Below are 7,232 nucleotides of genomic sequence, written 5' to 3'. Positions count from 1 at the left end.
AGACAGTGTCTGTGTAAAGACAGTGTCTGTGTAAAGACAGTGTCTGTGTAAAGACAGTGTCTGTGTAAAGACAGTAGTGTGGTTGTTGTGTTGTTGTAAAAACATTTGAGTGACCTTTGTGTTTGTGATGTTCCAGCTCCAGAGAGAGGACAGCCCTGGACCCTCCACCTCTGGGTCAGCACTGGCACCTCAGCGGGTAAGGCTTATTTACACACATGTTGGATGGACATATATCACATTATTATCTGTGTATAACTTGTATATGATTACATTAAAGCTCTATTTAAGTTACATAATATGTCTGCATGGTTTAACCTGACATGACCTTCAGCTGTTCATGTACTGGAGGAATATTCTGTATGTAGCTCATGTTTATTACTGACTCTGCAGACACCTCCAGAGCAATGTGGAAGTAGTGACATCTCACTGTGACGAGTGCACCCTCCGCTGGACATGCTCTCAAAGTGCACTAGTTTCCAGTCCACCCAAAAGTTCCACACAATTCCCTTGTTTGAGCTCCTGATGAGTAATTTCCAGAGGAATAGTGAAAAAACAATTAGTTTTATCCTGTTCAGAGCATCTAGAACAACCAAATACACAACAAAACCTGCCCATGTTTCTTCGATGCTACTGAAGTCAGTGACATAGCGTCCCCGGTGTCATGGCGGCATAGGTACCGTTGCTATAGGGGTCACGTGACGGTGCAAAGCCTCTGTACGACACTTGATGTTTCTATCAATATATAAAGCCACACCTCCTCCTCTCTTACGCTCTCTATTTGTACTAGGGGTGTCAAATTATCGCGTTAATTGCGATTAATTAATTACAGTCATATTTAGCGCGTTATGTTTTTTAATCGCGTTAATCTCATTTTTAATCTCTAACTTTAGTGTTTCTGTATGCGAGTTGCTTTATTATAAAACCTGTTTTTATGTGTTGTTGGGACAACAGCACACACACACACACACACAAAACACATTTATAAATTTTTTTATTTCGGTAATTCTACTCATTGCCGGAAACCCACACAAAACGCGCGCAGTAACAGTGATGTAAACGTTATATAAACGTTGGCGGCGTCAGGACGAGGTGGAAGAGCCAGTAGAACAGAGGCAGCAGTGCACAGGTAAAAACACATTCGTGTCTTGGAAATTCTTCTCCCGACGTGAAATATAAAAGAAAATAACAAATATAATATCGCCTGAAAACAACCTGCATAGGCTCATGATGTCTGCACTACTGTCCTATAGTGACCTGCCACATGAGGGGACACGCACACAAACACACACAAACACACAAACACACACAGACACAAACAAACACGCACCTTCATCATCGTCATTAACCTGAGAACGCGCGGACCACGTTTCCTTCCGTAGTTACTGCGCGGACACAGACGCGTGTGAACCGTGTTTTCTCGCGTACGCGGCGTAAACCGCGCTTCCTCCTGTGCGCCTCTAAACCAGAACTAACACCAAGACTAAAACCGGGACTAACCCAGTCCAGGACTAAACCAGGACTAAACCAGGTCTAAACCAGGACTAACCCAGTCCAAGACTAAACCAGGACTAAACCAGAACTAAAACCAGAACTAAAACCAGAACTAAAACCAGGTCTAAACCAGGACTAAACCAGGATTAAACCAGAACTAAAACCAGAACTAAAACCAGGTCTAAACCAGAACTAACACCAGGACTAAAACCAGGATTATCCATTCCAGGACTAAACTAGGATTAAAGCAGGTCTAAACCAGGACTAAAACAAGGACTAAAACCAATGATCTCATATATAAAGCATTTCTCTATCAATAATATTTTTAATATGGTTAAGGAAAGACTGGACTTTTTATTGTCTTTAAGTAGAAAAAAGTTATTATGTTCAGATTTCCTCGTCTTTGCTACTTTACAGCAAACAGTTTCTTATTCATGGAGACTTGGGCTCAACAGACAATTTGGAGAGATTTGTTAAACAATAAATGACTTTATAAAGTCACTTTTTTTAATCTATATCAGTCTTTTGATCTGCCACAATAATGTAATAATGAATTTAAATGAAAATACCTCAAATTGAAGTATTTTTTCAGCAATTTTTAGGTGAGATTAAAATTAGATTAATTAGATTAATTAATTACAGATCATAATTAATTAATCTCTCAATTTTTTTAATCGCATGACAGCACTAATTTGTACAAAACATTTCATACCCCTTCAAATTCAACTCTGTCCCTTTATCCCCTTTTATCCACGACTCTGAGATTTAATTATGTTAAAAGTGATTTGAATTGATTCAGATAATCTTTAATGCATTTGAAATTGGAACATAAACTCCATCCATCCATCCATTTTCGTCCGCTTATCCGGGGCCGGGTCGCGGGGGCAGCAGCCTAAGCAGGGACTCCCAGACTTCCTTCACCCCAGACACGTCCTCCAGCTCCTCTGGAGGGACCCCTAGGCGTTCCCAGGCTAGCCGAGAGACATAGTCCCTCCAGCATGTCCCGGGTCTTCCCCGGGGCATCCTCCAGGTGGGACATGCCCAGAACACCTCCCGAGGGAGGCGCCCAGGAGGCATCCGGAACAGATGCCCGAGCCACCTCAACTGGCTCCTCTCGACGTGGAGGAGCAGCGGCTCTACTCCGAGCTCCTCCCGTGTGACTGAGCTCCTCACCCTATCTCTAAGGGAGCGCCCAGCCACCCTGCGGAGGAAACTCATTTTGAGCGCTTGTGTCCTTTCGGTCATTACCCAGAGCTCATGACCATAGGTAAGAGTAGGAAAGAAGACTGACCAGTAAATCGAGAGCTTCGCCTTTCGGCTCAGCTCCCGCTTCACCACAACGGTCCGATTCAGCGACCACATCACTGCTGAAGCTGCACCGATCCGCCTGTCAATCTCATGTTCCGTCCCCCCCTCATTCGTGAACAAGACCCCGAGATACTTGAACTCCTCCACTTGAATCAGGGACTCTCCACCCACCCGGAGAGGGCAAGCCACCTTTTTCCGGTCGAGAACCATGGCCTGGGACTTGGAAGAGCTGATCTTCATCCCAGCCGCTTCACACTCGGCTGCAAACCGCCCCAGTGCACATTGCAGGTCCTGGTTCGATGAAGCCAACAGGACAACATCGTCCGCAAACAGCATCGATGAAATCCTGTGGTCCCCAAACCGGACCCCCTCCGGCCCCTGACTGCGTCTAAAAATTCTGTCCATAAACACAATGAACAGAACCAGTGACAAAGGGCAGCCCTGGCGGAGTCCAACATGCACCGAGAACAGGTCTGACTTACTGCCGGCAATGAGAACACAGCTCCTGCTCCGGTCATACAGGGACCGGACAGCCCTTAGCAAAGGGCCCCGGACCCCATACTCCCAGAGCACCCCCCACAGGACACCACAAGGGACACGGTCGAATGCCTTCTCCAAGTCCACAAAGCACATGTGGACTGGTTGGGCAAACTCCCATGAACCCTCGAGCACCCGATGGAGAGTGTAGAGCTGGTCCAGTGTTCCACGGCCAGGACGAAAACCACACTGCTCCTCCTGGATCCGAGATTCGACTATCGTCTGGATTCTCCTCTCCAGTACCCTGGCATAGACCTTACCGGGAAGGCTGAAGAGTGTGATCCCCCTATAGTTGGAACACACCCTCCGGTCCCCCTTCTTATACAGAGGGACCACCACCTCGGTTTGCCAGTCCAGAGGTACTGTCCCTGACCGCCATGCGATGTTGAAGAGGCATGTCAGCCAAGACAGCCCCACAACATCCAGAGACTTAAGGTACTCAGGACGGATCTCATCCAACCCGGAGCGGAGCCTTGCCACCCTTTCCAACCACCTCAGCAGTTTCAGCCAACCGCCAGCGAAGCCAAGGTGATTCAGTTCATTCCAGCCTCCGACTTGGTCAGTGAGGTCTCGAGCCAGGGTGATGGATGCCTGCCGAGTCCTGCCCGAGCTCCCCAGTCCTCCAGCTCTCGGCTCCTCTCCTAGGAAGAGAACGTCGTGAGGAGGACGGATCCTCCAACCCCGGAGTAAGGAGCTTCCAACGTCCACCAGGGTGATGGATGAGTCCGAGTCCGCCTCGGCTTCCTCCTCGGAACGTGACGGTGGGATTGAGGAGATCCTCAAAGTCCTTCCACCGCCGAACAACGTCCCCAGTCGAGTTCAACAGCTCTATCCCCGCACTGTAAACAGTGTTGGTGAAGAACTGCTTCCCCCTCCTGAGGCGCCGGACGGTTTGCCAGAATCTCTTTGAGGCCGTCCGATAGTCCTTCTCCATGGCCTCCCCGAACTCCTCTCAGCTCCGAGTTTTTGCCTCCGCGACCACACAGGCTGGCCCGCCAGTACCCGGTGTCAGCTGCTTCAGGAGTCCCCTGAGCCAGCAAGGCCCGATAGGACTCCTTCTTCAACTTGACAGCATCCCTTACTTCCGGTGTCCACCACTGGGTTCGGGGATTGCCGCCGCGACAGGCACCACAGACCTTACGCCTACAGCTCTGAGCAGCCGCATCGACGATAGAGGCCGAGAATGAAGCCCACTCAGACTCCATATCTCCAGCCTCCCCCGGAATCTGGGAGAAGTCCTCCCGGAAGTGCGAGTTGAAAGTCCCTCTAACAGAGGGCTCCACCAGACGTTCCCAACAGTCCCTCACTACATGCTTGGGCCTGCCAGGTCTTTCCAGCTTCCTCCTCCGCCAGCGAACCCAACTCACAACCAGGTGGTGATCAGTTGACAGCTCAGCCCCTCTCTTCACCCGAGTGTTCAAGACACGACTATAAAGTCGATCATCGACCTCCGGCCTACATACTCCATAATATAACATAAACTCCTGCTGTTAAAATTCAATTCAATTCAATTCAAATTTATTTATATTGCACATTTAAAACAACTTCAGTTGACCAAAGTGCTTCACATACAAGTCAACAGCAACAGCATAGAAGAAACAGTTACATATACAAATATACAGAAAACATGTAAAAACTACCAAGATAACCTGACTAGCTCGTACTAAATGCCAGGGAGAAGAGGTGAGTTTTCAGTCTTGTCTTAAACTGCGTTACAGACTGAGAGGATCTGACAGCAAGAGGAAGGCAATTCCATAGTCTGGGCGCTGCCACAGAAAAAGCTCTGTCACCTCTTGTCTTGAGACGAGTTTTGGGCTCGACCAACAGGAGCTGGTCGGCTGATCTCAGGCTCTGGGGGGAGTATAGGGCTGCAGTAACTCCCTCAAGTAGACTGGACCCATGGAGTGCAGACATTTGAAAACAATTAACAACATTTTAAATTGCACCCGGTATAGGACAGGGAGCCAGTGCAGGTCACACAGAAGAGGTGTGATGTGTTCACATTTTTTAGTATTTGTCAGCAGACGAGCTGCAGCGTTCTGGACGTGTTGTATGCGTTGCATGGAGCCCTGGTCTAACCCTACATATAAAGAATTACAATAGTCCAGGCGTGATGTCACGAAAGCATGGATCACTTTTTCGAACTCTGCCCGTGGGAGGTCGGGCTTTACTTTAGTGAGGAGCCTTAACTGAAAGAAGCTGGACTTAATCACAGCGCTAATGTGCTTGTCCAGTTTGAACTCAAGATATTTTTTGGTCCAGTATATTTTCTTTATTAAATGTGTCCTCTGTGAAATAGAAACAATGATTCTTTGTACTCTGAGGAATGTTATTATCTAGATCAGTTTCCTTAGTTTATTGTACTTATTTAGTGTCATGCACCATTTAACTGCTGCTCAGCCTGCAAGGGCTTATAAGACACATAAAACAATAAGCAGACAGATCACACATCAAATATAAAGTGTCCTCTTACAGACATCCCAGGCTTTCAACACAAACTGAGCCAATTTAAAGACATTACATTTAAACAAATACTTCAGTCTCTCCTCATCAGACACAGCAAACCAAGAGTAAGAGTAAGAGTGGAATCGTCCCGTCTCCAAGGCCAGAGGCAGAGTCCCACACCTCAACTGGGCACATACTGACCTCTGACCTCTGCTCAGGTTCAGGGTGTCATATGGCTCAGGTCCAAAACAGTCTTTAATTCAGATATATGTTCTTAATTTTGGTTTACATAAGATTTCATTGTGCCACTTTTGTTTATGCTTATCAAAGTAAATGTTCCTCGCTTGTCTGACACTACAGATTAATTTATTTCTATAAATAAACCAGAGATCTGCAATCTCAAAAATTTTCTCCATCTCTCTATTCCAGGACGATTTATGTAACAGACTCCAATTAAATACATGTTTGGTTCATCTTGTGTCTGTCATATTAACCAATCTATTCCATAACCGCACCATATCAACAAACTTCATGTTAGTTTGGGCTTTGTGCTCAATATAATCTGTGTCATTCACCTGGAGCTCGAGGTTCTGTGTTCTAGGTGTTTATAAAATGGTCAAAGTTATCATTATTTTTTTTTTACATTTTGTTCAAAGGTCCAATAAAGAGTTAAATATGAAAGAATCAGAATGTTGTGTCTATTATTTCATGTGTCAGGCTTTTTAGGGCGAGGTGTTATTACTCATGAAGAACGTCATTGGAAAGAACACGTACAATATATACAGAGTCAAATATCCAAAAACAGTATTAGGTAAGGCCAAATATTTAGTGGACAAAGCTCTACAGACACTTTATTGTTCTTCAGTTGCACCATATTCGTACTGTGCTGAGATCTGGGCTAATAATTCTAAAACAATATTGCACTTTTCATATGACAGAAAAGAGCACGAGGAATAATTCATAAGGTTGGTTTTTATGAGCACACCAAGCAGCTTTGTATCACTTCAAACATGTTCAAACTTAAGGATAAACTCATCAAGTTCCAGAGCGCCAAAATAATGTACAAGGCAAAAAGGAAAGAATGACCAAAACATATTCACAAACATTTGATTGAGGGAGAAAGTTCTTGTCATTTAAGGGGAATGCGTCTCTTTAGAATGTCCAGAGTCCGAACAACAAGGAAAAGTTTTTGTGTTTCAGTTTTTGTGGGTCAAAATGTTGTGATGAGCTCAAAAAATGCCCAAATCTGAAAATGTTGAAAGGAAGATATAAAGAAATGATTATAGCTAAGTGTGCAGAAGAAGGAACTGAAGTGAATTTGTCATCTGAATGTAAACTAGAACATATTTATTTTGTATCTGGAGTAATGTGACGTACGATTAGAAGAGTCTGGCAGAAGCACAGTATTGCTTTCATGAATTATGGCTGTATATTTTTATCTGGAGATTATA

Source organism: Boleophthalmus pectinirostris, unplaced genomic scaffold (genome assembly GCF_026225935.1).
Source record: "Boleophthalmus pectinirostris isolate CB_2022bp ecotype Guang Dong unplaced genomic scaffold, ASM2622593v1 HiC_scaffold_15, whole genome shotgun sequence".
Classification (NCBI taxonomy): domain Eukaryota; kingdom Metazoa; phylum Chordata; class Actinopteri; order Gobiiformes; family Gobiidae; genus Boleophthalmus; species Boleophthalmus pectinirostris.
This window is presented reverse-complemented; position numbering follows the sequence as displayed.